Genomic DNA, 7,357 nt, shown 5'->3' on the forward strand with positions numbered 1-7,357 from the left:
GACGTTCCTGCGCCACCTCCTCCTCCACCGCCGCCCTGGCAAGGGCCGGGCGTTACCCGCCTCGGTCCACAGACGAGGAAGCGGCTTTCCCAAAGGCACACACTCCCGGAAAGCACAGCGGCTTTCCCAAAGGCACAGGCCCGCAACGGCCACTGGGTCTCGGGCTCAAGCCGGCCTGGCCCAGAGCTCCCAGCCCCCTCAGCTCTGATAACCACACCCTGAATATTCACCATCCCTAACACGTGGCTAGAAAATACTGTCCATGCCTTCACTTCCACATCTGTGCGTCCGCAGTGAGAAAAAGGATAAAATGACAACCTTGCCTGTGGGCTAAGGAGCCCCAGGGCCTGGGTTGGAATCCGGCTCTGCTGCACTGAGAGCGGTGCCACCTTGGGCAAATTACCTAACTTCTCTGTGACTGTTTTTCATTAACCCTACCAAAATGGTTAATGAGAGTGACTACCACTTGGGCTATTGGGCTGATTAATGAATTCACCTGTGTCAACGTATAGTGTTCTAATAACAGCTACCCTTCACCGAGGGCGGGCCGTATACCAGCTACACATATGCCCTAATGAAATCCTCACCACCGCCTTTCAAGGTAGTCATCACTATCATCCCTGTTTTGCAGGTAAGAAAGATGAGAAAGAGAGGTGAATTAAGTTGCCCTCAGTGACAGGGCTGGGGAGTAGCAGAGGCAGGATTCAAACCCGTGAAGGCCGAGCTCCAGAGTCAGCCTTCCTGCTAACGCCCCCTCAGGAGCAGGCGACATGTCCCTAGGCATCGCTGTGATGACTGCAACCCTCCAGCAGGGCATGGTGTGGCATGATGCAGAGGCAAAGGCCTTCCTTCCTCTGAGGGCCTCTGGGAAGCGAGCTCAGGGGACATGAGCTCGTCCGTCCTCTCCTGTGTCCTGCCTGAACTGAGAACCCAAGAACCCGGGCCGGGGCGCAGGGAACCTCTGAGCCTGGATGCCTGGAGCTCCCCTCTGCCCGGTCCAGAGCCCCGTTTGCAAACGTGATGGGCACACGCCCTCCCCTCCCTACATCCCCGCTTGCCTGTGCTAGCAATCACCCGTGTCTGGATGGGGCGGCCTTGAGGGGCTCAGGGCCACCTGACACCAGTTGTCCTTCCTCAGTACGATGAGAAGGCCCGGATCCTGCAGGGGCTTCATGAGAGAGGGTACGCGGCGGGAGGCTGGGTCTCCCACACCTCTGCTGCCCTGGCACCCACCCCCGCCAGGCCTACTCTCTCGAGGACGCCTCCCCGCCCAGCTTGGCGTTCCATCAGAAAGGGGGTTTAGAACGGGCCTGGATCCTCGCTTTAATTAAAAGGAGGCGTCCTCCCGGAGCCGTTGGGCTGGCTCTTCTCCTCCTCCTCGGAACATTTGCTCAGCCTGTGAGCCGAAGCCTGGTGCCTGCTTAATTGAAAGTTACATATGAGCAAGGACATGGCCCTCTTGGGAGGGGACCAGGAGGGGCCCCGAGCTGGTGCTGGCGCGACGCTTTTCTGGTGGGGGGGGCAGGGGTCTAGGGGCACCACCCCCGCCCCCACTCGGCACAGGCCCCTCCGGCTCTGCAGACCCTTGAGGAAAGTTCCAGACACCAAACAGACCCAAATGCTAAGTAACTCGTGTGCTCATTTTCCACAGCAAAATGACAAAGTGAAGAGCCAGAGCACTCCAGTCGCTCCGCCAGCTGGAGATGATCCTCGCTAACACCTGGGCGTGCACAGCCTTCCGGAACTTCACGCAAACAAGTGATTTTTATTGCCCTCCTCACTTTGATTATAAAAGTGATCGATGTTCACTGTAAACAGCTTGGAAAATAGTTTTTTAAAAAAGGTATACAGAAGTCTTGACGATCCAACCATAATCTCTCCATACCCAGAGGCTGTGTGTAGAGGTGCAGGCCCAGATGTGGGCTCTGGAGTTAGACGGTCCGGGTCTTGGCGAGCAACTTACCTTCTATGCCTCAGTGGTTCCATCGGAGAATGGGAATTATGCCGTAGCAGCGATCTCACGGGTTGTTATGGGCAGGAAAGGTGTCACTGCACACCCTGTCCAGCCCTGCTCGATAAACCTAGCCAGCACTGCTCTCATGTCGGTAGTCCTTGGGGAGATTTCCTGCAAGGTGTATAATAATAATAGTATGGAAAGACACAATACCAGTGATACTGTGCATATAATTTTGTACCATGGTTTTACTCATCACTGAATTCGAGACACTTAGAAAAATGACACATTACTTTCCTTTTACGATGTCAGTTTTAATGACCAGGTCATGTTTCGTGGGCCGTGAGAGTCGGTCATTCATCCTGCAGACTTGTTGTTGAACTTCCTGGTGAATCCTTCTCTTCTGTTGCTGTTATTATATGAAATGCTGCGGTGAAAATTGTTGAATTCAAATTTGGGCCAACACTGCTGAGTATTTCCACAAGAAAGAGATTCCTAGAAGTGGAATTGCTAAGTCAAAAGAATTCACATTTTTGCTGTGTATTATTACCAAATTATATCCGGAAAGTTTAAAAATCAATGTTAGCCGAGCTCAGTGGCTCAGCCTGTAATCCTGCGCTTTGGGAGGCTGAGGTGAGTGGATTGCCTGAGGCCGCGGGTTCGAGACCTGCCTGGGCAACTCGGTGAGATCTCCTCTCTACAATAAATCAAAAACTAGCCAGGTGTGGTAGCATGCACCTGTAGTTCCAGCTATGTGGAAGGCTGAGGCAGAAGGATCGCCGGAGCCTAGCACTCCAGTCTGGGCGACAGAGTGAGACTCCAACTCAAAAAAAAAAAAAAAATCAATGTTTACATCTGTTCTATTTCTTTAAATGTGTTTATCTCCTGGCATCCTTGCTGATACTGCCAACTATGACTTTTAAAAGATTTGTAGATCCTAATGGGTAAGGACCATCTCTTAGGTTGCTTTAGTTACTAGGTGAAAATAGGAGTATTTTGGTTTTGAATGATGCGAGTTTGGTAGTTGAGAGAGCAAGTTTCTCATCTATTTGCACCTCCGGTTCCTTCCCTGTAAATTGGGGGTAAAAATAATATCTGCTTCATCTGTCTCTTGTTGTGAAGAGTAAATGAGTTAATACATCCACATGGTTATTACAGCCCTTCCTGGTAAATGCCAAATAAACCTTAGCAGGTATCATGAATCCCACAGGCATCATCCCGGGCCCTCCTCTGAAGGAAAGAGCAGTGTGTAGGCCTCTTGTCCTCTCTGGTCCTCAATTTCTTAACGTGTCACTTAGGGCTGAGAATACCTACGTCGCCTACCTTGGAAGATTCTTGGGAGAATTGAATGAGGACTTGCTTCTTCAGAGCTGGACATGTGTGAGGGTTTCCTGCCTCTCTTCTAGCTTGATGGCTAGCAGATTCCAAAGAGGAAGTCCAGGAGGCAGAAGGGTACCAAAGCCAAGACTTGAGAAGTGGAGAGAAGTCCAAGTCAGCCGGCTGGAGGTCAGGAGGAGTTTGTGCCAGACAGAACAAACAGGCTGTGCAAAGGCCAGAGCGGGAAGAGCCCAGGGGTTGGGGAAACTCAGCACAGCTGAGCAGAGACTGGAGGGCAGGGCTTGAATAGTGAGAGAAATAGTAAGAGATGAAACAGGAGCATGAAGATAAGACTAGATGGTAAGCATCCTGAATTCCCCAGCCCATGGAAGTCTCTTGTCTCCACTTAACTTTCCTGCCCTCTTTTCCTGGGACATCTCTTCTGTTGTTGTTTGAATGCCTGCCTCTATGCGGGGAGAAACTCTGTGGTGGGAAGGGACTTTGTCGGCTTTTTCTGTCGGCCTTGATGTGCTGGGGGATAATGGGAACAATAACAGTACCTGCCTCTTATGGTTGTAGTGCCAGTATTTAGTTTGATGACCATGGCGTCAAAGGTCCGCTTCCATCAGTCTGTTCTGCTGTCTTGAAGGGCTGGCTCGTTCTCTTATGGTCCTAGACGGCAGCAAAAGCTCCAGCATCACTACCTCAGCCAGCTGCGTGGAGAATCAGAGAAGGGGCAGCTTCCCTTCAAGTACATGCATTTTTTTTTTTTAAGTCAAGGTTTCACTTTGTTGTCCAGACTGGAGTGCAGTGACATGATCATGGATCACTACAGCCTCGACCTCCTGGGTTCAGGTGATGCTTCCACCTCAGCCTCCCATGTAGCTGGGACTACAGGTTCACGCCACCAGGCCTGGCTAATTTTTTAATTTTTTTATTTAAGAGACAAGATCTCGCTATGTTGCCCAGGCTGGTCTCGAACTCTTGGGCTCAAGTATTCCTCCGTCTTCGACTTCCCAAAGTATTGGGATTGCAGGGGTGAGCCACCACACTCAGCCATCTTCTTTTATTGTTTTTCCTCCAAGCATCTATCAGAACAGAAAAACTTTCCAGTTTCACTCCTCCCTCACACCTCATTGGCCATAATTGCTCCCATGCCCGTGACTCAGCCAGCCACTGCCCAGGGGAATACAGTTAAACCATTGACATAGATCTGTCAAGACTCACACCCTGGAGCTGGGGCTGAGCCCTCTCCCTCCTCTCCTGATCAGAGTCTGGTACTGAGGAAGGTGGGGGGTGGAGGGGGAAATGGCTGTTGGTTCACCAGCTGTGTCTTTCACACCGTCTCTAGAGAACACTTTGGCAGGCGGGAACGTGGGCCGTGTGGGACCTGGGAACCCCAAGGGAAGGAGGCGTCTCCTAATGGCTGCAAGGAGGGAGCACACAGCTGGCGTCTCTGCCTCATTTGCTCCCCGTTGCTTTTTCTTGGCCCAGGGAGCTCTGGAAGCAGGGCTGGATTTGCTTCTTCCACCGAGGCATGAGGGAGCAGGATGCCTGCTGCAGCTCTGCCTTCCTAGGCAGGCCAGGGAAGTTGGAGCTGCGCCCCTCCCCGGGGCTCATCTGGCCCTAGGGTTCCAACCTTGGGATGCTGGGGCGAACACGGGAGAGGTGGGGCTGAGCTGAGAGGCCTGCCCTGAGTACACTGCATGTAACACGTGTGACCCTGGCACAAAACAAGTACTCGACAGATATTCTGGTAAACCAATTTGCAAAGATTATCCTGGGTTTTGGTTAAGTTCTGCTTCTTTCGCCCCAGGCCTCTGTTTCCTTATCTACAAAAATGGGGAAGCCAGGAAAAAGGAGAGCAATTGACAGAGCAATCTCTGTTCCCTCCTCTAGGGTTTCCTGTCCCAGATCAGTGAGAAGTATCCGTCACCTCCTCCCACCCTTCCCTCTCTGTAAAGGACTAGAGAGATCCTCCACGGCTCTCAAAGTACACCCCCAACTGGCAGTCTCTGAATCATCTGGGAGCGTGTTAGATATGCCAGTAATCAGGCCCCTGGGAGCACAGTGATTCACACCTGTGATCCCCGCATTTTGGGAGGCTGAGGAATGAGGATTGCTTGAGCCTGGGAGTTTGAGACCAGCCTAGGCAACATAGTGAGTGCTTAAAAAGTTAGTTATCTACTTACATTTATGTATTCATCCATTTGTGTGTATGCTTGTTTATGTTTGCTTGTCTGTTTCTTTGGAGAATCACGTGCCCTTTCAGGATTCTCACCACTCAGCTATTTCCATCCACATCGTTACTGAGTCTTGACAATGCAGCGGGTGTGTGCTTGGCGCTGGGGAAACAGAGGCAGACACAACAGTCCCTGTCCTCATGGGGTGACAGCCTAGCTGGGAACGAGTGCACAGGAGATCCTATCATACAGTGCACTTGTGCCCCAATGGGCAAGTCTGAGGGCCAGCCCCTTAGCTCTGATATGGGCTCTTCAGCGGGTCTAGAAGCCAAACCACCCCCGAGCCAATTCACAGGAGAAAGCACACCACATATTTACATAGTTTTCCGTGTAAGTGGGGGTCTCCACCAGAGAGAGAAGTCCTAAGAGGTGGCCAAGCCAAGATGCTTTTACGCTTTTAAAAAAATCTGAAGCTGATTTATTTTCTTTTGTTATTGCGATATAATTTACATATCATATGATTCACCCATTTAGTATACAATCTAATATTTTCAGCATGTTCACAAAGTTGTGGAACCATTGTCACAATCAAGTTTAGAACATTTTCATTACCCAAGAAATAAACTCCATAACTATTAGCAGTCATTTCCAATTTCGTTACATTTGAGAAGGAATGGCAGGACAAAGAAAATCTGGCTGTGGACAGTCATGTTCTAGGGCAGTCGCTGGGGGATAGGTGGGGGGTGTAGAGAATAAGGGTTCCTTGAATAAGTACATCTGGTCAGGTCCATTGCATCCCGAAGCCCTGTCTCTGGTGATAAGGGCTATCTTTTCCCCTCAGTATGGCCAGGGTAATCCCTGCCCTAGAGAAGTCTTTCTGGCTTGCTGCAGGCAGGAAGAGACAGGTCAGCTCACCCTTTCTGAAACGGCAATTTCTCCAATGTCTTCAATTCAAAAGAATCGAATATACCAAACTGGCATATTTGGGGATGGCAGCTCCTTCATTCCTTCAGGGCTCTCAGAATATGACAGGAGCTCACCAAGCGGACCAGAGGGTGACGAAGAGCACATCGGGCAGAGGGCAAAGCCAGAGACGAGAACAGCCCAGTGAGTGCACAGAGCATGGGGCCACCGAACGGGCGAAGGTGGGAGCAGAATCCACCGGTCCTTGCAGGGAGGGAAGGGTGTGAGCTGCATTCCTCCTCAGCATGGTGGAGGCAGTGGGGAATTTGCAGCAGGCCAGTATCCCCGCCTGGCTGCCCCTGAAAGTGCTCTGGCTGCATGTGGACAGCGGACTGGAGGGTCAGGAAGCTGGATGCCAGCGAGGCGGCCCCCGAAGCCACCTGGTGAGCCGTGGCAGTGGCTCTGCTGGACGAACTGGAGGGTAGACGCCTGATGGAGATATAATGTAAATAGGGGAGAACTCCCGTGAGGGTTCCACATCACAGGCCCATGGGGGTCTGGGCTGGGGAGCGGGGTTTTGGCTGAGGCTGAGGAGATAGATGAGGCTCTGAGCGGCCCAGTTGGCTCTCGAGTCCCAGCTGGGGCCAGCTGCAGGCCCACGTGACCACTGTTAGTCTGACTGGGGGTCGGCTCCCTCCTTTAAATAAAGTCTAATGAGGCCGTTGTTTTGTTGCAAAGCTTCCGCTTAAAAATACTCTCAGTGCAAGGGCCAGTTTTAAAAATGGATGTTTTAATGGGCCAGGATGTGGCAACATGTCCTCGGGGAAGTGTTCCTCTTGGGTTGGAGGTGGGGTGGGTCTTCGGGTGTCTGCTGTCCTGAGTCCCTTCTCCCATGGGACCTACTCAGAAGCCGTCTGCTGCCAGGAGAGTCATAAAGTTGCCCCCTCCTAGGCTGCAGCCACCTTCCTCTCACCCCTGTTATGGTGGGGCTCTCTGCTTA

The 7,357-nt window shown here is 51.7% G+C and overlaps 1 pseudogene; it reads left to right on the forward strand.

Annotated features, from left to right (window-relative positions):
- LOC110595777 overlaps nt 1-4,901 on the forward strand; it is a 43,395-nt pseudogene extending 38,494 nt beyond the window's left edge.
- The last annotated feature ends 2,456 nt before the right edge of the window (nt 4,902-7,357 follow it).

This window comes from Carlito syrichta, unplaced genomic scaffold (assembly GCF_000164805.1).
Source record: "Carlito syrichta isolate Samal-C Ts95f unplaced genomic scaffold, Tarsius_syrichta-2.0.1 Scaffold304318, whole genome shotgun sequence".
NCBI classification, from domain to species: Eukaryota; Metazoa; Chordata; class Mammalia; order Primates; family Tarsiidae; genus Carlito; species Carlito syrichta.